The sequence below is a fragment of the Coregonus lavaretus genome (assembly GCF_964263955.1).
Source record: "Coregonus lavaretus genome assembly, chromosome: 2".
Taxonomy (NCBI): domain Eukaryota; kingdom Metazoa; phylum Chordata; class Actinopteri; order Salmoniformes; family Salmonidae; genus Coregonus; species Coregonus lavaretus.
In genome coordinates this window covers 65,100,080-65,125,466 of record NC_139989.1, presented here as the reverse complement: position 1 = coordinate 65,125,466, position 25,387 = coordinate 65,100,080, and the positions used below count along the sequence as shown (strand labels likewise).

At 42.8% G+C, this 25,387-nt stretch overlaps 1 pseudogene across 1 annotated transcript in view; it reads right to left on the bottom strand.

Moving 5' to 3' along the window:
* LOC311140177 (outer dynein arm-docking complex subunit 2-like) overlaps positions 1 to 25,387 on the bottom strand; it is a 99,717-nt pseudogene that overhangs the window by 34,156 nt on the left and 40,174 nt on the right. Inside the window, exons 15-18 of the transcript in view lie at positions 24,811 to 24,999; positions 24,308 to 24,529; positions 11,245 to 11,353; positions 10,823 to 10,845 (exon numbers count right to left, since the gene is read on the bottom strand). The product of the transcript in view is annotated as an outer dynein arm-docking complex subunit 2-like (transcript). The remainder of the gene's footprint in view (positions 1 to 10,822; positions 10,846 to 11,244; positions 11,354 to 24,307; positions 24,530 to 24,810; positions 25,000 to 25,387) is intronic.

Below are 25,387 nucleotides of genomic sequence, written 5' to 3'. Positions count from 1 at the left end.
GGAAGCCACTCCTCAGTGAACGGCACATGACAGCCCGCTTGGAGTTTGCCAAAAGGTACCTAAAGGACTCAGACCATGAGAAACAAGATTCTCTGGTCTAATGAAACCAAGATTGAACTCTTTGGCCTGAATGGCAAGCGTCACGTCTAGAGGAAACCTGGCACCATCCCTACGGTGAAGCACGGTGGTGGCAGCATCATGCTGTGGGGATGTTTTTCAGCAGCAGGGACTGGGAGACTAGTCAGGATCGAGGGAAAGATGAACGGAGCAAAGTACAGAGAGATCATTGATGAAAACCTGCTCCAGAGCGCTCAGGACCTCAGACTTGGGCGAATGTTCACCTTCCAACAGGACAACAACCCTAAGCACACAGCCAAGACAACGCATGAGTAGCTTCGGGACAAGTCTCTGAATGTCTTTGAATGGCCCAGCCAGAGCCTGGACTTGAACCCGATCGAACATCTCTGGAGAGACCTGAAAATAGCTGTGCAGCAACACTCCCCATCCAACCTGACAGAGCTTGAGAGGATCTGCAGAGAAGAATGGGAGAAACTCCCCAAATACAGGTGTGCCAAGCTTGTAGCGTCATACCCAAGAAGACTCAAGGCTGTAATCGCTGCCAAAGGTGCTTCAAGAAAGTACTTAGTAATGGTCTGAATACCTGTTTTTGCTTTGTCATTATGGGGTATTGTGTGTAGATTGATGAGGGAATTTAATCCATTAATCCAAGGCTGTAATGTAACAAAATGTGGAAAAAATCAAGGGGTCTGAATACATTCCGAATGCACTGTAGTTCTCCACACTTACACTTCATGACCAAAAGTATGTGGACACCTGCTCGTCAAACATCGAATTCCAAAATCATGGTCATTAATATGGAGTTTGTCCCCCCTTTGCTGCTATAACAGCCTCCACTCTTCTGGGAAGGCTTTCCACTAGATATTGGAACATTGCTGCGGGGACTTGCTTCCATTCTAGCCACAAGAGCATTAGTGAGGTCGGGCACTGGTGTTGGGCGATTAGGCCTGGCTCGCAGTCGGCGTTCCAATTCATCCCAAAGGTGTTCGATGGGGTTGAGGTCAGGGCTCTGTGCAGGCCAGTCAAGTTCTGCCACATGATCTCGACAAACCATTTCTGTATGGACCTTACTTTGTGCACAGGGGCATTGTCATGCTGAAACAGGAAAGGGCCTTCCCCAAACTGTTGCCACAAAGTTGGAAGCACAGAATCGTCTAGAATGTCATTGTATGCTGTTGCGTTAAGATTTCCCTTCACTGGAATTAAGGGGCCTGAACCATGAAAAACAGCCCCAGACCATTATTTATCCTCCACCAAACTTTACAGCTGGCACTATGCATTCGGGCAGGTAGCGTTCTCCTGGCATCCGCCAAACCCACATTTGACTTGTTGGAAAGGTGGCATCCTATGACGGTGCCACGTTGAAAGTCACTGAGCTTTTCAGTACTGTCAATGTTTGTCTATGGAGATTGCATGGCTGTGTGCTCGATTTTATACACCAACGTGTGTGGCTGAAATAGCCAAATTTACTAATTTGAAGGGGTGTCCACATACTTTTGTGTATATAGTGTACTTAAACCAATTACAGACCCAGAACTGTTAGGGCTATATCCCAAATGGGTCCCTATTCCCTACATAGTGCACTACTTTTGAAAGTAGTAGCCATTTGGGACACATCCTAGATGCAATTAGTGGCCCTGATGCTTGCAATTCTGGCAATTACAGTGTCTTAATGAATATTGTAAATGTTTGGGCACACTATTCACTTCTACTACTTGTGTTTCCCTTTATATATACTGTATGGCTTCCTAAAAATACATCAATGCCTCCTGAATCTCATGAATATGTAGGTTTTATGCATTGCACGTGTGCCTTTTATCATGTCTTTGTCGTTGACTCTAAACTTTTAGTGCCGCTCACTCTCTTTGTACGTGTGTTTTTCTTTTTGAGTAGACAGTTGAGAAACATCTGAAGTATTTGGGAATGCTTTGGCTTAGGCTTGGGCCGGGGCAGACTGACAGCAGAAGGCTGGGCTGTGCTTTAGCGTGATGCATGGCGCTGAGGGGAAGGACATTCATTAATGTCATAAACATAGCTGGAGAAAAACAGCAACCAATTCAGGGTCAGAGAGAGCAGAACATGAATGATGAAAAAAAAGTATGAACAAAGAAAAAAAAGGTTTGCACTCACTAACTGTAAGTCGCTCTGGATAAGAGCGTCTGCTAAATGACTAAAATGTAAATGTAAATGTAAACATGAGAGACAGGTGATGTATCAGAAAGCCAGGGAGATGATTGGTGGAATAGAGACAGGTAGGTTGATTGACAGGGCAATCGAACGAATGGCCCTAATATAGCTTTTCAGTAGAAACCTTGACACTAATTTTGCTTTTGAGTAGATATCTCTGAAGCATAAACTTCTGAGAGTCTCTAATTTCAGGTGTAAATGTGTCTTAAAAAGTGCAGAAATAATGTGTTACAGATACTCAGTAGGAAGTTCTGTTATACCTCACAGTTGATGTGTTGATTGGGTATCATTCCTCTGTGTTGCATGTTTCTACCTCTGTAGTCCAGAGCTGAGCTGTGATAGCTTGATGAAAACACCCTGATGAAAGCTCAGGGATAATATAATTTTTGGTGGGGAGCCACAAGGAGCTCAGCTCTCAGGTTGGTTCTGAACAATGAGGAAAATCTGGATGGCTTATGGCTCACAGCTGTGTGGGTGTGTGTCTACGCCAATTCATCTCTGTCTCAGTACGTGCGTGTGTGACTATGCATGTGTCTGAGCAGCTTTACAAGGTACATGTACAGTATGTGCAGTAGCAGCCTACAGTATATCAGTGTTTCCCAAAAGGTATATGTCACAGCTAGATCATTCCAGCTTGTGGTGTAAAGACTGGGTTTGTCATAGTATATACTGGCTTTATGTTAGTAAATTATTACTGTTAGGTCAAAAGTTCAATTTTGTGAACACAATGGTAATGGCAGTTTTATTGATAAAGCACCACAGATAACGGCTGAGTATTATTTGTATATAAATCTCTTGCCCTTTATGAAAATATTTCCTAATGCCCTAACCATCACTGCTCTGCTCTCCTTGGTCTGTCAGAACCACAGGTAAGTTTCCTCTCTGAGCAAACCTCGAAGCCCTATAAAGTACATGGGCTGTGATTACCAATGTAGGTATTATTTATTCATATTGTTGAGACCTTTATGGAGACATTACTCTACTAGCCCTGAAACATGACCCATACTCTGTGGTATTTGCCCACTAATTTATATTTGTATTTATTGTCAGGCTAGCTAGTTATTTACACTTTAAGGATGGTAACGTCAGGATTCATTATGGCAATGAAACCCTTTAAAAATGTCTCAAAACCACCCAGTAATGCAAGCGGATTACAAGACGCATTTAACCTTTTTAAGGAATATTGAATTCTGAGGGCACATGACCCGTAGGGAGGGAAACTGACACACTGCCTGCAGCCCGCTGTGCAAACAGTAGGAGACACGCTACAACACTACAGACCAACCAACAAACAGGCCTGGCTGTTTGTGTGAGAGATCTGTAATGATATAAAACCCCATTTACAGATTGAGAACAGAGGCCGTGTTGAGTCCCATAGCCACAGGAAGTAGTTTGAGGGTGCTGCAATATTTTTGCAGATTATTTTTTGCCTGTGCTGAAGAGGTCTATATTGTCTGCTAATACAGGACTAGTGAAGGCCCAGTGCACTACTTTTGTGATTTTAAAAACTGAATGTATTTGAATGTTTACCAGCATTTGTAACTTGAGTCTGATAATTAACTGTACAAAACAGTTAATCTGATAATACTTGTGGAATATAAAAATACTTGCTTGATATATGTTTTCCAGTTTCTTGAAATACTTTGCAATGCAACTTATTTCTATGTGAAAACTGAAATAGTCTATTCATTTCTTTTAGTAGACGCTCTCATCCAGAGCAACTCACAGTAGTGAGTGCATACATGTGTATGCTTATTTGTACTGGTCCCCCGTGGGAATCAAACCCACAACCCTAGTATTGCAAGCACCTTGTCATTTTTCCTATTTTGTTGCCTTACAACCTGTAATTAAAATGGATATTTTGGGGGTTTGTATCATTTGATTTACACAACATGCCTACCACTTTGAAGATGCAAAATATTTTTTCTTGTGAAACAAACAAGAAATAAGACAAAAAGCACAAAACTTGAGCGTGCATAACAATTCACCTCATCCACCTTTTGCAGCAATTACAGCTGCAAGTCTCTTGGGGTATGTCTCTATAAGCTTGGCACATCTAGCCACTGGGATTTTTGCCCATTCTTCAAGGCAAAACTGCTCCAGCTCCTTCAAGTTGGATGGGTTCCGCTGGTGTACAGCAATCTTTAAGTCATACCACAGATTCTCAATTGGATTGAGGTCTGGGCTTTGACTAGGCCATTCCAAGACATTTAAATGTTTCACCTTAAACATTTTAAATATTTGTCATTTAGCAGACACTCTTATCCAGAGCGACTTACAGTTAGTGAGTGCATACATTTTCATAAACCACTCGAGTGTTGCTTTAGCAGTATGCTTAGGGTCATTGTCCTGCTGGAAGGTGAACCTCCGTCCCAGTCTCAAATCTCTGGAAGACTGAAACAGGTTTCCCTCAAGAATTTCCATCATTCCTTCAATTCTGACCAGTTTCCCAGTCCCTGCCGATGAAAAACATGTTCTCGGGGTGATGAGAGGTGTTGGGCCAGACATTTTCCTTGATGGCCAAAAAGCTACATTTTAGTCTCATCTGACCAGAGTACCTTCTTCCATATGTTTGGGGAGTCTCCCACTTGCCTTTTGGCGAACACCAAACATGTTTGCTTATTTTTATCTTTAAGCAATGGCTTTTTTCTGGCCACTCTTCCATAAAGCCCAGCATTGTGGAGTGTACAGCTTAAAGTGGTCCAATGGACAGATACTCCAACCTCCGCTGTGGAGCTTTGCAGCTCCTTCAGGGTTATCTTTGGTCTCTTTGTTGCTTCTCTGATTAATGCCCTCCTTGCCTGGTACGTGAGTTTTGGTGGGCGGCCCTCTCTTGGCAGGTTTGTTGTGGTGCCATATTCTTTCCATTTTTTAATAATGGATTTAATGGTGCTCCGTGGGATGTTCAAAGTTTTGGATATTTTTTTATAACCCAACCCTGATCTGTACTTCTCCACAACTTTGTCCCTGGCCTGTTTGGAGAGCTCCTTGGTCTTCATGGTGCCGCTTGCTTGGTGGGGCCCCTTGCTTAGTGGTGTTGCAGACTCTGGGGCCTTTCAGAACAGGTGTATATATACTGAGATCATGTGACAGATCATGTGACACTTAGATTAACTAATTATGTGACTTCTGAAGGTAACTGGTTGCACCAGATCTTATTTAGGGGCTTCATAGCAAAGTGGGTGAATACATTTGCACGCACCACTTTTCCGTTATTTATTCTTTAGAATTTTCTGAAACAAGTTATTTTTTTCATTTCACTTCACCAATTTGGACTATTTTGTGTATGTCCATTACATGAAATCCAAATAAAAATCAATTTAATGCAACAAAATAGGAAAAACGCCAAGGGGCATGAATACTTTTGCAAGGCACTGTATCTACCAACTGAGCCACATCATATCATCACAAACCACTTGATTTCTCAATGTTCTCAATTACTGTACTATACATTCTTTTTCTTCATGGTGATGGAAAGTCTACAGGTACAAACCTAGATGACCAGCCTATGTACAATACAGTAATGTACATTGACATTCAGTGGTTTGTAAGGATGGTAAATTAATACTGCACAAAAAGTGGTTGTTTTCCATGTTATTTGATCAAGAAAAATATTTAATTTGATGTGGATGTTTTGTGTCTTTGCCCATAACATTGCACCTTTTGATGTAAATGTTTAGGATAGGATTTTGTTCTTTCTGGATTCCATTAGAATTACAATCATAGAGAAAGGGACAGCGCAACAACTCTTACAATTCCAACTATTGAATCCTGCAAGATACTGTTCTTAATTATACATCTACCTTTTTGGCAAAGCTGAGATGCTGAAAAAAATGTTTTGCCCGCGCTACAGATATCTATATCGGTCCGCTAATACTAGTAAAGGCCCAATGCACTACTTTTGTGAAACATATATTTGTATTAATATATATATTATTTTTTTCAGGGCGTGCTGCAGCACCCTCAGCACCCCTATTTCCCGCAGCTATGTTGAGTCCTACTCCTAACCCGTGCTCCTGCTGCTACTGTGGGCTTTAGGTTTTTCTCACTGTTTGGACGTGGCACTGAGAGGCACTTGTGTATGCTGCTGCACGTTTTTAATGGCTGAATTGCAACCGTAAGCATGCTGTGCTTCGGTTGGGAGTTTCATATTAAAATGGCACAATGTTCTCTAAAGGGAGGAGAAAAAGCCACTTCAGATATTTGGAAAGGACTTTTACTGTTCATTTGTTTCTTCATGAAATACCGATTGCCTGGGGAGATGTGGGAAGTTTTCAGAAACTTAAAAAGGAGAGTTCCATTCTGAAACAGTTGAGCAGCTCATATCCCAATATTTCAGTACCAGTTCCTACTAAATGTACTGTCTTGTATTGTATATTAAACAGTCAATATGACCTTTGAACCTTGGTTAAGCCCATCACCTGACCTATAGAGAATTACAGTAGTATGAAGTCTGGACTGTGCGTGAACTGTACAGTAGGGTCATGCCATCGGTCAGAGGTACTAGTCAGTCTAGCGGGTGTGGCAGCCAGGCCTTCACATTACCCTAAACCTGGGGACAACAGACCGGTCAACAACAGTCAGGGATATCCCTCCACTATGTCTGTCCCCTTTTAATGAAGCCATGAGAAGGACAGAATCTCCAGTGATGGCGACTAAAGGAAAGGGACCGACCGGACGTAATTGCTGCCTCTGCCAAGGCGTTGAGACACAACCTCTAATTTCCCATGAATAATGTACCTGTGCCGGCCAACAGGCTACAGAAAGTGGCAGTTTCCTTTCTCAGAGGGATTGTAGCTCCGCTAATACACTCAACTGAACTGTGGGATCGATGGGCCAGAGGACCAGAGCTCAGAGAAACCATCTTACTAGTTCTACTTCCCTTTCCTTTCTCTGATGTTCTTCAAAGTGCAACACAGGGCTCAGAAACACAGTCAAGACAAGAAACACATTTATTTACGATAACAAGGAGGATGCTTTAAAATTGTAAATCAGCCATCCTGACTGAGCAGCACTAATTGGGAAGACATTGTGAACAAGAGGAATATATATTTTTCATTTCAAGCACTGTGGATAATGCTAAGCCCCTTAAACTCCCAGGCAGCAGTGCATCTGCCTCTGCTGCCTCTGCCCCTCCTTACCGATGGCTAAAACATGTAGTGGAGTAGTACATCTCATAAATTCCTGTCCTTCAGTCAAACATGCAACATTTGTTTAATGATGTTAGTTATGCATATCCTTCCAGTCAGCGACCTCCAAATCGAAACATTTAACAGAGAGAGAGAGAAACAGAGAGAGAAACAGAGGGAGAGAGAAAGAGGCAGAGAGAGAGAGAAAATACAGAAACAGAGAGACAGCACACAACATGAGGGGCTTGCTCAAGCATCTGCTTGTTTAGGTTAAAAATCTGTTTTCCGATACGGCATGTTTTTTGAAAGGTCGTAAAGTGCATCTGCATGAGCAATGAAAGTGCCATTAATCACTGGGGTATTTATTTGTTTTGAATTGTTTCGATACAATGGCCTTCATCAGCCAGCTCCAGCTCCTCGTTCAGATTTTTGGAAGGAGTTCCCGCTTCAGAGTAATCAAGTTAAAGTTCACTCTCTCCTATCCTCTCTGTCTCCGTGCTCCCACAGTAACCCTCAGTGACAGCTGGTACTGCTTAAAACATCACAAGAGTGATGAAGAACTCGCGACCACATATTTTTGATGTTTTGCTAATTTTCAATATTAGCTCAGCCAGGCTGATATTATTAATGATGAAAGTCCCTTGAAATGTTTTATGGGAGTCAGGAGGAGTCAGTAGTCTCAGTGGCTGTGTCCCAAATGGCACCCTATTCCCTATGTAGTGCACTACTTTTGACCAGAGCCCTTTGCACTATATAGGAAATAGGGTGTCATTTGGGATGCCTCCAGTGGCTCGGTGGCTGAGTGCTACAGTATGCCTGGGAGGCTAATTAGGACCAAGACACTGGAGGAGACCAGATGAGAGGTAGAGCAGCTATGGCCTGCCTGAATGCAGCCCATTGTAAAACAATGGAAACTAACATGGCTTGTTTTGACTAAGGACACTGGACACAAGACAGAGGAGTAGGAGAACACACTCACTCATCAAGTTTCCTACCACACTAGTAGGGATGTCCGAGCTTAAGCAGCAATCCATTCTCATTGAATCCCTTCTCGTTTCTTATACTTTGTATTCTCTTCAATAAAAAAGCAATCCATTCTCTCTTTTTTTTCATGCCATTTTTTGTATAAATAGGCAGCAATAGTTATTGTCTTTAATGGATCCTAGAAAAATTCTGGTCTCTTATGAGTTGTTTAAAGGGTATTGTTGAGCAGATGCCACGCTAGTGTTTTGGTTCTGAGGTGGTCCCAGTGCCCAAAAATACTTATTTGCTAGTGCCCAAAAATACTTATTTGCTAGTTTTTTTTTACAGGCAAAAATAATGAGGACATTTCAAAATATACATTTTCCCAATTACTTATAATGACTATGTCTACCCATAATGCAACAGATAATAAATTAGGTAATTGTGATTAATAGGGAAACTGCTCGTACCAATTACATGTTTAGATTCATATTTACTCATATTTGTAGTGCAGGAGGGTCCTTCTATTGTATTCTGAGATGTTATCGCCATATTCTGCCCGTTTAATTCATGAGTATCATTCAACATTTAAGAGAATATCTTCTTGATTTGTATACAGACAGACAGAGTGTTGAGCAAATAAGCAAATCTCACACAGTACCAGTCAAAAGTTTGGACACAGCTACTCATTCAACGGTTTTTCTTTATTTTGACTATTTTGTACATTGTAGAATAATAGTGAAGACATCAAAACTATGAAATAACACATATGGAGTCATGTAGTAACCAAAAAGTGTTAAACAAATCAAAATATATGTTATATTTGAGATTCTTCAAAGTAGCCACCCTTTGCCTTGATGACAGCTTTGCACACTCTTGGCATCCTCTCAACCAGCTTCATGAGGTAGTCACCTGGAATGCATTTCAATTAACAGGTGTGCCTTGTTAAATGTTAATTTGTGGAATTTATTTCCTTCTTAACACGTTTGAGCCAATCAGTTGTGTTGTGACTAGGTAGGGGTGGTATACAGAAGATAGCCCTATTTGGTAAAAGACCAAGTCCATATCATGGCAAGAACAGCTCAAATAAGCAAAGAGAAACGACAGTCCATCATTACTTTAAGACATGAAGGTCAGTCAATACGGAACATTTCAAGAACATTGAAAGTTTCTTCAAGTGCAGTTGCAAAAACCATAAAGTGTTATGATGAAACTGGCTCTCATGAGGACCGCCACAGGAAAGGAAGACCCAGAGTTACCTCTGCTGCAGAGGATAAGTTCATTAGAGTTAACTGCACCTCAGATTGCAGCCCAAATAATTTATTCACAGAGTTCAAGTAACAGACACATCTTAACATCAACTGTTCAGAGGAGACTGCGTGAATCAGGCCTTTATAGTCAAATTGCTGCAAAGAAACCACTACTAAAGGACACCAATAATAAGAAGAGACTTGCTTGGGCCAAGAAACACGAGCAATGGACATTAGACAGGTGGAAATCTGTCCTTTGGTCTGATGAGTCCAAATTTGAGATATTTGGTTCCAACCGCTGTGTCTTTGTGAGACGCAGAGTAGGTGAACGGATGATCTCCGCATGTGTGGTTCCCACCGTGAAGCACGGAGGAGGAGATGTGATGGTGTAGGGGTGCTTTGCTGGTGACACTGTCAGTGATTTATTTAAAATTCAAGGCACACTTAACCAGCATGGCTACCACAGAATTCTGCAGCGATATGCCATCCCATCTGGTTTGCGTTTAATGGGACTATCATTTGTTTTTCAACAGGACAATGACCCAACACACCTCCAGGCTTTGTAAGGGCTATTTGACCAAGAAGGAGAGTGATGGAGTGCTGCATCAGATGACCTGGCCTCCACAATCACCTGACCTCAACCCAATTGAGATGGTTTGGGATGAGTTGGACCGCAGAGTGAAAGAAAAGCAGCCAACAAGTGCTCAGCACATGTGGGAACTCCTTCAAGACTGTTGGGAAAGCATTCCAGGTGAAGCTGGTTGAGAGAATGCCAAGAATGTGCAAAGCTGTCATCAAGGCAAAGGGTGGCTACTTTGAAGAATATACAATATAAAATATATTTTGATTTGTTTAACACTTTTATAATTCCAGGTGTGTTATTTCATAGTTTTGATGTCTTCATTATTATTCTACAATGTAGAAAACAGTAAAAATAAAGAAAAACCCTTTAATGAGTAGGTGTGTCCAAACTTTTGACTGGTATTGTATATACTGACCCAACAATACATTATTATGTTCCCAATATCTCTCAATGACTCATTGGAGGTTTTGTCTGTGTTTGTGTTCCCTGTGATTCGCAGACATATTTACAGTTTTAAGGTGCTTGTGTTGAAGTGAGTAACACAACCAGATGTGGTCTTGTTTAGATATCAGTGTCTCGTGTGGATTATGTAAGGAATGTGACTGAACAATACATGCTCTAAACCGCTTCACTCTCAGGTACAGTGGTGGGGTATCTGGCATGGGCACAAAACAGGAGAAAGAAAGCATTTATTGTTATTATCAAATGAAGACAGTGAAAAGTGAGAGGAAGAGTGAGAATGTTCCTATATGTTTGTATGACCTCCAAATGAAATAATTATCTAAATGAATGGGTAGCATGGACTAAACGCTTCCTGCTATTACAGATGGAGGCAGAAGGAAGAAGGGACATAAATACACACGCATCACTCAGTATATTTGCTTTGAATCACTCCTATATTATGTGGCATGGGTGGAAAGGATAGAGGGATAGTGGGAAGAGTCTCTGTGGATGGAAGGCTACTGGAGTAGATCTGGACCCATGACATCCAATCAGACCCAAGAGGTGATGATGAGGTCACAGTAGCTGCTGGTTGTGGTTGTGGTTGGTTAACCGTATCGTGCCTTCTCATTGGCCAGGGCAAGACGGCGGATGTTAGCCACACAGCCAGCGGCTGCCTCCTGAAGGACCTTGTCAGTGGAGCCCATCATACCTAGCAGGAGCTGTATGAGCAGGGAGGAGAGAGGAGAGGACAGGGTTAACCATCATCATCATCAGTACAACGGGGGGGAGAGAGGAGATGACAGGGTTAAAGTCACTACAATCTGTTCAATCTCATTCATTCTCGTAAGGAAGCAGTTGGTGAATCAGAGGTGATATGACACTTACATACAACACTTTCCATTATCAAGAGATTTACTGTAAGTATCAAGTAGTTTGCGCAAAGTCAGATGCTACTTGCAAGTGTACACACTGCCACTCATGCTGCTAAATGACTAAAATGTAAATGTAATGCTGCAATGCACAGTATACAGTAGCTGCGACTTGTCTGTGACAGGCTGCAGTGGCGTGTCTCTCTCTCACTGTTTGTCCCTCTTTAACCTCCTAACCAGGCCATGAGCATGGGACATGGGTTACAGCTGCAAGCAGCACATGGCTGCCTGCCTGCCTCTGCCTCTCTCTACAAAGTTTGTTCAGATGAAAGCGTTTGTCTAGCAGGCAGCAGCATAGCTAGGCATTAAAAACCTACTCCAAAGGTCAGATTATATCCGACTATTACTGCTGCTTGTATAATGGATCTGCTGTTTGATCTGTTTAGTGAACATGTTCTTTTTGGGGGCCCCACATTTTGGGTTTTACATAAAATAATACATTAAACGTTTTGATTGTGTTCAAAAGAGTTACAGTGCCTTGCAAAAGTATTCATCCCCCTTCGCGATTTTCCTATTTTGTTGCATTACAACCTGTAATTGAAATGGATTTTTATTTGGATTTCATGTAATGGACATACACAAAATAGGTCAAATTGGTGAAGGGAAATTTAAAAAATAACTTGTTTAAAAATAAAAAAAATAAAAAATAACGGAAAAGTGGTGCGTGCATATGTATTCACCCCCTTTGCTATGAAGCCCCTAAATAAGATCTGGTGCAACCAATTACCTTCAGAAGTCACATAATTAGTTAAATAAAGTCCACCTGTGTGCAATCTAAGTGTCACATGATCTCAGTATATATACACCTGTTCTGAAAGGCCCCAGAGTCTGCAACACCACTAAGCAAGGGGCACCACCAAGCAAGCGGCACCATGAAGACCAAGGAGCTCTCCAAACAGGTCAGGGACAAAGTTGTGGAGAAGTACAGATCAGGGTTGGGTTATAAAAAAATATCAGAAACTTTGAACATCCCATGGAGCACCATTAAATCCATTATTAAAAAATTGAAAGAATATGGCACCACAACAAACCTGCCAAGAGAGGGCCGCCCACCAAAACTCATGGACCAGGCAAGGGGGGCATTAATCAGAGAGGCAACAAAGAGACCAAAGATAACCCTGAAGGAACTGCAAAGCTCCACAGTGGAGATTGGAGTATCTGTCCATAGGACCACTTTAGGCCGTACACTCCACGGAGCTGGGCTTTACAGAAGAGTGGCCAGAAAAAAGCCATTGCTTAAAGAAAAAATTAAGCAAACACGTTTTCGCCAAAAGGCATGTGGGAGACTCCCCAAACATATGGAAGAAGGTACTCTGGTCAGATGAGACTAAAATTGAGCTTTTTAGCCATCAAGGAAAACGCTATGTCTGGCGCAAACCCAACACCTCTCATCACCCCGAGAACACCATCCCCACAGTGAAGCATGGTGGTGGCAGCATCATGCTGTGGGGATGTTTTTCATCGGCAGGGACTGGGAAACTGATCAGAATTGAAGGAATGATGGATGGCGCTAAACACAGGGAAATTCTTGAGGGAAACCTGTTTCAGTCTTCCAGAGATTTGAGACTGGGATGCATGACAATGACCCTAAGCATACTGCTAAAGCAACACTTGAGTGGTTTAAGGGGAAATGTCTTGGAATAGTCTAGTCAAAGCCCAGACCTCAATCCAATTGAGAATCTGTGGTATGACTTAAAGATTGCTGTACACCAGCAGAACCCATCCAACTTGAAGGAGCTGGAGAAGTTTTGCCTTGAAGAATGGGCAAAAATCCCAGTGGCTAGATGTGCCAAGCTTATAGAGACATACCCCAAGAGACTTGCAGCTGTAATTGCTGCAAAAGGTGGCTCTACAAAGTATTGACTTTGGGGGGGGTGAATAGTTATGCACGCTCAAGTTTTCAGTTTTTTTGTCTTATTTCTTGTTTGTGTCACAATTTTTTTGCATCTTCAAAGTGGTAGGCATGTTGTGTAAATCAAATGATACAAATCCCCCCAAAAATCTATTTTAATTCCAGTTTGTAAGGCAACAAAATAGGAAAAATGCAAAGGTGGGTGAATACTTTCGCAAGCCACTGTACTTTTTATACTGTCACAACATGTAAACCTATGGAGATGGAGCAGCCTGCCAAATAAAAACAGAGTATGGGTTTTAGTATGGTATCTTTGCTTTTTTCGTGGGCAGAAAGAGACTACATCAAGTAAATGCAGGCACAAATACTCTGGCACAATGGACGTTTTAAATGTGTTCAATGTGTGCTCCTTCATTAAATCACAATGGTGTGCCATTGAGCTCTCTTAAGCCACACAACTTAGTTTTGGAGGCTTTCTGGTTTGCATCAGTAATAAACGAAACAGGTTACTTCAAATCTCTAAACTAAACACTCTAAAGCTCACGAGTCCCAAACAAAATGTATACTTGACAATGCATTAATCATAAAGTATATTCTAGGTACTTTTCAGGCTCTAAAGTTTGAGGCCTAACTCAAAAAGTAAGCTTTAAAGCTCTGTAAAATAGCAACTAAAATAGCAACTCGTATAGCAAGAATATGTTGAACCAGACTTTGCAGGCGTGTTTGAGCAGTCAACCAATTGTGTCCCTACTTTTTTGTGTTGGAACGACACATCCTAATTGATCCTTTAAGTAACACAGCAAACAATATTCTAGACATTGTCCTGCATACAAATAAAAGGATCCTAAGACCTTCATAAACACCTAAATCCCCTCACTGAATAGATTCAGACTCATTTCATGAAACAGTGTGCCTGCCTCTCCAATGGTTTAGCTCCCTGGTCTCTGTGCCTTATGAAGGAGGAGAGCTTTAGTTATTTAGCCTGACTTAACTGGTCAGGAAGTATCTCTCCATCTTTCTCCCTCTCTCTCCCCCCCCCCCTCTCTCTCTCTCTCTCACTCTCCCATCCTCCCTCCCTCCCTCCCTCCCTCCCTCCCTCTCTACCAGATGTTCAACCAGCTAGGAAGTGATGGGATTCTTCTGTTTTTCACCTACAGGGCATTCATCATGGAGATCCTTTAAAGGTCCAATGCAACCGTTTTTATCGCAATATCAAATCATTTCTGGGTAACAATTAAGTACCTTCCTACTGTGATTGTTTTCAATTAAAATGGCAAAAAGACACAAAAATAGCTTCTTAGAAAGAACAATTTCTCAAGCAAGAATTTTGCTAGGACTGTCTGGGAGGGGTCTGAGTAGTGAGGGGAAAACTGAAAACTAGCTGTTAATGTCAGAGAGGTTTGGAACTCTCTTTCTTATTGGTCTATTCACTAATTTACCACCTGGTGACAAAACTAAATTCCACCAGAACAGGCTGAAATGTCAGGCGGTATTTTCAAACAGCTCTTACACTAAAATGGCATTTTCACAATTTCACAATTCCAACCTCATAGTGTGGAAATATACAGTAAGGGAAAAAAGTATTTGATCCCCTGCTGATTTTGTACATTTGCCCACTGACAAATAAATGATCAGTCTATAATTTTAATGGTAGGTTTAAAATTTGAACAGTGAGAGACAGAATAACAAACTAAAAATCCAGAAAAACGCATGTCAAAAATGTTATAAATTGATTTGCATTTTAATAAGAGAAATAAGTATTTGACCCCTCTGCAAAACATGACTTAGTACTTGGTGGCAAAACCCTTGTTGGCAATCACAGAGGTCAGACGTTTCTTGTAGTTGGCCACCAGGTTTGCACACATCTCAGGAGGGATTTTGTCCCACTCCTCTTTGCATATCTTCTCCAAGTCATTAAGGTTTCGAGGCTGACGTTTGGCAACTCGAACCTTCAGCTCCCTCCACAAATTTTCTATGGGATTAAGGTCTGGAGACTGGCTAGGCCACTCGAGGACCTTAATGTGCTTCTTCTTGAGCCACTCCTTTGTTGCCTTGGCCATGTGTTTTGGGTCATTGTCATGCTGAAATACCCATCCACGACCCATTTTCAATGCCCTGGCTGAGGGAAGGAGGTTCTCACCCAAGATTTGACGGTACATGGCCCCGTCCATCGTCCCTTTGATGCGGTGAAGTTGTCCTGTCCCCTTAGCAGAAAAACACCCCCAAAGCATAATGTTCCCACCTCCATGTTTGACGGTGGGGATGGTGTTCTTGGGGTCATAGGCAGCATTCCTCCTCCTCCAAACACGGCGAGTTGAGTTGATGCCAAAGAGCTCCATTTTGGTCTCATCTGACCACAACACTTTCACCCAGTTCTCCTCTGAATCATTCAGATGTTCATTGGCAAACTTCAGACGGGCATGTATATGTGCTTTCTTGAGCAGGGGGACATTTCGGGCGCTGCAGGATTTCAGTCCTTCACGGCATAGTGTGTTACCAATTGTTTTCTTGGTGACTATGGTCCCAGCTGCCTTGAGATCATTGACAAGATCCTCCCGTGTAGTTCTGGGCTGATTCCTCACCGTTCTCATGATCATTGCAACTCCACGAGGTGAGATCTTGCATGGAGCCCCAGGCCGAGGGAGATTGACAGTTCTTTTGTGTTTCTTCCATTTGCAAATAATCGCACCAACTGTTGTCACCTTCTCACCAAGCTGCTTGGCGATGCTCTTGTAGCCCATTCCAGCCTTGTGTAGGTCTACAATCTTGTCCCTGACATCCTTGGTGAGCTCTTTGGTCTTGGCCATGGTGGAGACTTCTGTGGACAGGTGTCTTTTATACAGGTAACAAGCTGAGATTAGGAGCACTCCCTTTAAGAGTGTGCTCCTAATCTCAGCTCGTTACCTGTATAAAATACACCTGGGAGCCAGAAATCTTTCTGATTGAGAGGGGGTCAAATACTTATTTCCCTCATTAAAATGCAAATCAATTTATAACATTTTTGATATGCGTTTTTCTGGATTTTTTGGTTGTTATTCTGTCTCTCACTGTTCAAATAAACCTACCATTAAAATGATAGACTGATCATTTCTTTGTCAGTGGGCAAATTTACAAAATCAGTAGGGGATCAAATACCTTTTGTTGTTGTATATAAAACCAGAAAAATCATGTTTTTGACTGCACTGGGCCTGACTATAATAGAGTGTGTGTGTCCGTGTGTGTGTGTGTGTGCGCGTGGGTTAATGTGAATCTCTGCCATCTAGTAGACCCTCAGATCATGCCTCATTAACTCTTATCTCCATCTATTTGAACCAGCCTGCCCTTGGCCCTGATAGGGAGTTCAGTACTGGTCTGATCATTACAGAGCAGTACTTGTCTCTGTTCTGTTCCCATGTTATCAGTGTGTTCATAATGTAAGTCAATGTGAGGTTGAGGTTGAACTCTGACTCTTAAAAGGTTGCTCCGCACATTTGTGTGGTTAGCTAGCAGCCTAGCGCAGTGCCAGTGAGCAGAGAAAAAGACATTCCCAGAATGTTCTGCTCAAAGATAAATAGTGAAAGGAAAACAGATGAAAGATGAGGCTTCCATCTTCTCTCCGCGTATGAGCAGTGAGCACACAAACAGACACACTCTGGGCGAACATTTAAAACCCCCAGAAAGCTGAGAAAATAATACTACCATTCCCTTCTATTCCCATTAATTCCCTGTTTTGGATTTCTTTTTTTAAAGGATGTTGGCCTATGAATACTAGTCTCTTTCATTGCATCAGTGTATCAGTTAGCATTTCTGTGGCAGTAACATTAGTTTATATGTTGTTGTGTTTTAATAGCATCCAAAACACCTCTGAAATGCTGCAAAGAAACGTTATACACACAAGGCTCAGACACAAGTCTCTTTTGTGAAAAGAGAGGATGCCTGCAAAGTGCCAGAATCAGCATTTTGCCAACTTCATAGCATGTTATTCAGACGTGGCCAAATAAGGTCTCCCCAAGCGCACAGCTATGCTAAGATAAGCGTGTCTCTCTTTGCATTTTTCTCTCTTCCACCTCCTCCCCAGCTGGGATCTCAAAGACTATAATACGCCACTTGTTAGAATATTAGCAAACCGCAGTAACATGAACACTCGCACTACCCTCATTTGAGAAATGAATCAAGCTGAGGTTTTTTACCTTTTACTGCAGTGGGCTAAATCAGGGTCACACAGAGTGTTTCTTGGTAGTCTTAAACAAATCTACTTTGAAACAAAAGTATACCCCTCACACACATGGTTATGGGCTTAAAAAAAAGAAAACACCTGTACCATGTCAGATATAGAGTTGAAATGTATTCAATTTTAAGTTTGCATCCCAATATTACACTTTATATACATCATAGAAGACTGAAATATGACAAAACTCTTTGACATACAAACACTGGATTTTCAGCTGTGTTTTTTAAATAATGTTCATTAATTATGAAATTATGAAAAATATGAATAACATTCCACCCATGAGGCCACTAGGTCACTTGACTGCAAGAAAGGGCTTCAACTTCAGAGAGTCCTGACCTAGAAGAGAAGTGAGCTGCAGGAGCACACTGCTTCCCCTGGCTGCTCTCTGGCTCATAGGCTGGGCTGGGGCGTGGGAGGCCTAGGCCTGCCCTGCTACACATTGTTGCGTTAGCAATGCATTGTGCAATGCATGAACACACACATCCCTCCCATCCCACATGAAGGTGTCACAGTGTTAATTGCTCCGGTGTTGGGCTGCTGCTTCCTTAAGAGTTGGGGTCTCTAAATCCTCCATAAAAGCACCTGGGTCTGACAACCAGGCATTACAGGCCTGATCCTGGAACTTCTGTCCTCCTGGCGCAGTATTCCCATGAATGTGTCCCAAATGGCAACCCTATTCCCTATATAGTGCACTACTTTTGATCAGGGCCCTGGTCAAAAGTAGTACACTAATAGGGTGCCATTTGGGATGCAACATCATGTTTCAGGCCCCTGCTCCTTCCACGCTGTGAGCAAACAGCCCAAACAGGCAGCATTTAGCTGAGCTGAGCCCTGGACTGAGGGGAAGGGATGTTACTGAGGGAAGTCAAGGTAAACAACATTCCCTACGGCCCCCCCATCTCTCTCTCAGTAGAGAAAAACCCAGCATTCAAATGATTGACTTGGGGGGATTTGACTTGAGGAAAGTTTACTGTACTGTAAGACTTAGTCTAAATCTAAGCTGGTTCCACACATACCTCTACAAGTCCAACCTGAGAGAGCTGCTGGAGTGAACATCCCTCCTCATCCCAGACCAAACATTAGAGAGAGGCTTGAGTCATAGCGCTAGGCAGCATAACACATTACACACTACATATTTCAAACATACAGTACAGTAGCTAGTTGCGAAGAGCAGCTCCAGTGGCGTGTGCTAGGGGTATCATCTGCTCACAGCATCCAGTCCACAACCTGAAATCCTGTTACAGATAGAGCATGACTAAGAGGAAACTTCTGAAATATTTGCTGCAGTGTTTTTTTCTGACTGCTGCTCTCACTCTCTCTTTCACTCTACCTCCTTCCCTCCCTCTCTTTATTCTCTCCCCTCTCTCCCTTTTCTTGTTCACTCGTTTAGGTTGAGCGTGTAGTACACAGAAAATGAAAACAAACACAGACAGCGCAAAGTAAAGCGCAGGAGGAGTGTAGAGTAGGCATGGCAACAACAGTACAAAATGTTTCTCATTTAGAGATGTAAAGCCATAAAATACATACCAGCTAGGAGCTGGCAACGGCCATTCTTTGGAATACCTTCAGTTGAAAATTAGGAATAATTACCATCCGCATTTTGTAATTTACATCAATTTACTGAAATAGCCTCTTTAATACAGAAAGCTGGCTGAAGCTGTCCACAAGGATTTATGGTTTCAGCAAACAATCTCCAGCCCTCTGGAAGCAATGTAAAGTTAGAGGAGGGTGTGTTGATTTTGTACAAGGGACAAAATAAAGCACCAGCCTTATAAAACTGTGAGATACCAAGTGTAGATGTCAAATCAAACGGGAAGGGCAATTCATCTTGGCACTTTTTCTGCTTAGCCCTGGTACACACTTCCTCTGGGAAAGCTAGCAGCCCCTGAAAGCTCCTCATTCCTGAACTTGTTCACAGAGCTCCCCAACAGAACCAGGGAACGGAATGCAGGACAAAACACACAATAACACAGTGGCAAAACACACAATAGCACAGTGGCAAAACACGAAACCTCTAAGCGAAGCATTTTGTACCCCTAATGAAATCACCAAGGCAAACACTGTAAAAAATAGTTTGGGGTATTAATTATGCTCATATAAAGATGTTTTCATATTTTTCATTGTCACGATCGTCATATGGAACAGACCAAGGCGCAGCGTGATGAACAAACATACTTTAATTAGTTAAAGTTTAAACACAAAACAAGAAACGACTCGTGACGTCCACGGTATCAATGACCGAACACGGAACAAAAACCCACCAACACAAAGGGAAAACAGACAGTTTAAATATGGCTCCCAATCAGAGACAACCAGCCAACAGCTGACACTCGTTGCCTCTGATTGGGAGTCACTCAGGCAAACATAGAATACAACAAACTAGAATGAACACCACAGAATGAACACACCCTGGCTCAACATATAGAGTCCCAGAGCCAGGGTGTGACAGTACCCCCCCCTAAAGGCGCGGACTGCGACCGCGCCTCAACTAAAACAAAACAGGGAAGGGCTGGGCGGGCATACCTCCTCGGCGGCGGTTCTGGCTCCGGCCTTGACCACCACCCTCCAATTAACCCCCCATAGCACCCTTGGTCCAGTCTGGCCCCGCTGGCTGGAGCTGAACTTGACACTGGTGGAGCGGATTGCTCTAGCTCCGGCGCGAAGCATCTGACCGGTGCCGGACCAGCCACCGGTGGAACAGGCACGGCCCGTGCCGGACTGACGACGCACACCACTGGCTTGGTGTGGGGAGCAGGAGCGGGCCGCGCCGGGCTGACGAAACGCACCACTGACTTGGTGCGGGGAGCAGGAGCGGGCCGGACCGGGCTGACGAAGCGCACCACTGACTTGGTGCGGGGAGCAGGAACGGGCCGAGCTGGGCTGACGAAACGCACCACTGACTTGGTGCGGGGAGCAGGAATGGGCCGGACCGGGCTGACGACGCGCACCACTGACTTGGTGCGGGGAGCAGGAACGGGCCGTGCCGGGTTGACGAAGCGCACCACTGACTTGGTGCAGGGAGCAGGAACGGGCCGTGCCGGGCTGACGAAGCGCACCACTGACTTGGTGCGAGTGGCAGGAACAGGCCGGACCGTACTGGGAACACACACCACTGGCCCTACGTGGGGATCAGGAACAGGCCGGACCGGACTGGCAACACACGCCAGTACCTCTCGCCGTGCCTCTACATCCTCCTTCCCCCTGGTGACCAGTGACTCCCGTAACCTGGCGGCCTCCTGCTGCCCCGTCGTCCACGGCGTTAGCCCCCCCCCCTAAAAAATGTATGGGCTTCACTCCTACCCGTGGCCAAGGCCTCCATCCCTCTTGCCAGACTCGCACTCATCTCCTCCCAAGTCCATCCTCTCTCCTCGTCACGCTGCTTGATCCAGTCGAGGTGGGTTTTTCTGTCACGATCGTCATATGGAACAGACGAAGGCGCAGCGTGATGAACAAACATACTTTAATTAGTTAAAGTTTAAACACAAATACAAAACAAGAAACGACTCGTGACGTCCACGGTATCAATGACCGAACACGGAACAAAAACCCACCAACACAAAGGGAAAACAGACAGTTTAAATATGGCTCCCAATCAGAGACAACCAGCCAACAGCTGACACTCGTTGCCTCTGATTGGGAGTCACTCAGGCAAACATAGAATACAACAAACTAGAATGAACACCACAGAATGAACACACCCTGGCTCAACATATAGAGTCCCAGAGCCAGGGTGTGACATTCATGCAATATTAAAAGTTGCTTTAAGGTTTTAATACAGTTTATGAAATTTGAAGAGATGCAATGAAATGGCATTTGGATATTTTTAAGACAGAGGGACAGAAAAAAAAGCAAAAAAACTCAGACGGATCACTAATGTGTTTTCCAGTGTAAAATACTTTATTTTCAATGCTAAATTTCCTCTGCTAAGCTTAGGGGACTGTGTTATACATCATTAAGCATGCTGGGGAGGAAAGTTACTTACAGTACTGAGCAGAGAGAGAGAGAAAGAGCTAGAGAGAGCGATAGATAGATAGATAGAGAGAGAGAGAGAGAGAGAGAGAGAGAGAGAGAGAGAGAGAGAGAGAGAGAGAGAGAGAGAGAGAGAGAGAGAGAGAGAGAGAGAGAGAGAGAGAGAGAGAGAGAGAGAGAGAGAGAGAGAGAGAGAGAGAGGAGAGAGGAGAGAGAGAGAGAGAGAGAGAGAGAGAGAGAGAGAGAGAGAGAGAGAGAGAGATAGAGAGATAGATAGATAGATAGATAGATAGATAGATAGATAGATAGATAGATAGATAGATAGATAGATAGATAGATAGATAGATAGATAGATAGATAGATAGATAGATAGATAGATAGATAGATAGATAGATAGATAGATAGATAGATAGAGATAGAGAGAGAGAGAGAGAGAGAGAGAGAGAGAGAGAGAGAGAGAGAGAGAGAGAGACAAGCATGCTCTGACAGAGAGAGAAAATCCTACAAAACCATTATACTACTTGTGGGTGTACATGTTTTTAGAGCTTTTCAATGGCAGAGAAAATACCCTTTGAAATATGGTTGCAATAATACAAGAGGCAGTCTTGAATTTTACACTGCCGTAAATTAGACCGAATGTAACATTACAGAAAGAGATAGGAAATATTGTTCTAACACATTCTATGTCACACCAATCCATAGATCATAAGCAGGTTGTACATAATACAGCCAGGCCTCAATGTCTTGCTTAGTGTTGCCCCACGGCACAGACGTCAATTCAACATCTATTCCACGTTGGGTCAACGTAATTTAATTGAAATGACGTGGAAACAACGTTGATTCAACCAGTGTGTGCCCAGTGGGGCACTACTGAGGACTGGCCACCCGTCAGGGCTTGGTTCATCTCTAAGTTTCTTTCTGCCTTTCTAGGGAGTTTTTCCTAGCCACTGTGCTTCTACATCTGCATTGCTTGCTCTTTGGGGGTTTAGGCTGCATTTCTGTATAAGCACTTTGTGAAATCTGCTGATGTAAAAAGGGCTTTATAAATACATTTGATTGATTAATTGACTACTGACAGGCTCTGGTGTCGTAATGTTTCCAGGGGTCAGGCAGGTATACATCAGCAGACTGTTAGTATGAACCCAGTCAGACTGAAACAATGCAGCCGCCTGTGTGTGTTTCCTTTAACCGCTCAGAATAACAATAATTTAAACACGCAATAGTGGTATAATGTAACGTGGCCTGCCTTTCTTTTGTAATTAAGCTCTTTAAAATCCCAAAATACATTTTGGATTTGTGTTGAAACAACTCACTCTGCACTGGTACATTAATAAGGGCAAACAGAAAGAGACTGATTAAAAGGGTGGTATGCAAGGCGTTTAGACACGCACACGCACACATGCACAAACAGGCATACGTACACACACACAAACACACTCACACAGCTATCCAGGTTTTGTCGTGGCTTGAACTACAAAAAAGATTCTGCTTAACAACTTTTGCAAATTGGTCATTACTCTTTCGGAACACCCAATGTTCAGTCCAGCTACCAATTATGGCTAGTGTTGAACCACATACACTGCAACAGCAGATCAAGCTAAAGTACACCATTAAATGAACATGGGAAAAAATATTTGGCTGCAATGGCAGAACCACTTCATAATTTATATCGCAGTTGTTGTTGAAAAAAGTTTCTCGTGAAAATCTTGTTCTGAAAATAATGTGATTGAATTAGAAAAAAAAAGCCAAGAACATTTTCCCAAACATTGCATTACAGTGTTCTCTACAACATGACATTAAACGCAGTTTTAATCTAAGCTTAAAATCTTTACATTAATGTCACATAAATATAAACATGACTAGTTAGGAAAAATCTTTTGAAAATGAAAATAATAAAAAGTATTATTCTGAATGAAACACTCACTGTCCCTATTCTCAGTCAATTATGGATTATGACAAAATAACCGTAATAATGTAGACTGGACTATTTCTAAGTTAATAAATGTTCTTCTCAATGAAGCAATAGTGCTTTCCATTGAAATATCCCCCATAAAACAGTGTTGCTCTAGACAACTGTGGCCCTGTTCCTTGGGCCTAAAACATGTCACTGCCGCATTCTGCTCTCATGTCCAGGGACAACTCTTAGCAACAGTTACCCAAGATACAGCCTTTTGACTTGCTCTGTAATGGCATCTAGGGTCTACAAGGGAAGTGGCACTTCGCACACACTGAGTTGTTTGCTTTGCTGAATTCCCATGACGGTTAGAAAGTGGAGTCATGTTTCGGACGAGAATAAAACTAGCTTTGTTTCTGCTCCGTTGGTCAAAGGCTTTGAAAATAGTTACAGCTTTTCAACGTTTATTACCAATGTTTTCACACATCACTAAAACAAAGTAGAGTGATGGGGCTCCAAGCCTTTTTCATCAAGGCTGATGAAGTATTTTGTCTCAAAACACCAACTAAAAATGTAAAAAATTACTTTATGTGCAACTACAGTATACTGAAAATCTAAAGGAATTATATAAATAAAAATGTAAAGTAAGTCTATGAAGGTGTGAGGAGAATGCTTGGAGGAAATGATCATGAGCAAAGATATTAATGAAAATACTTGCATGGGCCAATGAACATACAGTACCTTGACCACTAGGTATGGAAAGGACAAGTGCTTGTGAGCAAAGAAGTGAACGAAAACATCAGGGGCCAACAAACATACCTTGACCACTTCGTTCTCGTGCATGGTGATGCAGTTGATGGGGTTCTTGGAGAGCTGGAACAGGGCCTGAGCTGTGGCCTGGTGGACCGAGGAGTCCTTGGACTTCAGGTAACGAACGAGGGGGGCCACGGCCCCGCCCTCCCCAAACGACACCCTGTTACTGCCCCACATGCAGCAGCGGGCGATGGCCTCAGCCAGGTAATGACGCAGCTTATCATCAGTCTGTAATACAGAGAGAACAAGACATCAGACATCTATGGGTGCGTCTCAAATGGTACCCTATTCCCTATATAGTGCACTACTTTTGACCAGGGCCTAAACTATGAATACTACTCAATAGAGCTTCCTTCAAACATTACAGGGATCTGAGAACTATTAAGTTAATTTATGATGATATAATGGATAGTCAATTTATAACAGGACTGAATATTCCCAGTAAACACACAGGCTAATTGAGAAGGATTATAGGTATTTTATGTCCTCCTACATTGAGATGTACTTACTGTGTTTGTCAGCTTGGCCAGCATTGGGACAACCCCATGGTCGGTGATGACTGCCAGATTCTCTTCGTCTTCGGCTATTTTGGCTATGGCGGCGCACACGCTCGCCAGTACCTCTTTGTTTGTTGATTTCAGCAAATTAACAATCAGTTCCAATCCACCGACAAAGGAGCGCACCATTTCCCCTGCATCCTAAAAGTCAAAAGCCTGTTATTAGCTTGGTGCTATCAATCTGTGAAATAAAGGGAGCAGAATACTGTGTAATGGGCAGGGAGGCAAGCCGGGGCATTTGAGCAGAGCAGAGAAAATGAAAGATACACACATGCTAAGGAAAAATAAAAAGCCTTTTCATCAGCCTTAGCAACAATCAAAACCCCATCAGTGCCAGTCAGCCCAATCGGAGGTAATGTGAGTAGCCATGGTTCTGTCCTGCTTCCGCTCTATGGAAAGGGCCATTGTCAATACGGATAGGCTGTGTGGTGTGCCAGTAGCTATTCCACATCAAGCACGCCAAATAGGTGAGATAGGTTCTGTTTGTTATAAAAAGCCATTTACAGAAATCAACAGGGTAAGTTTTTGG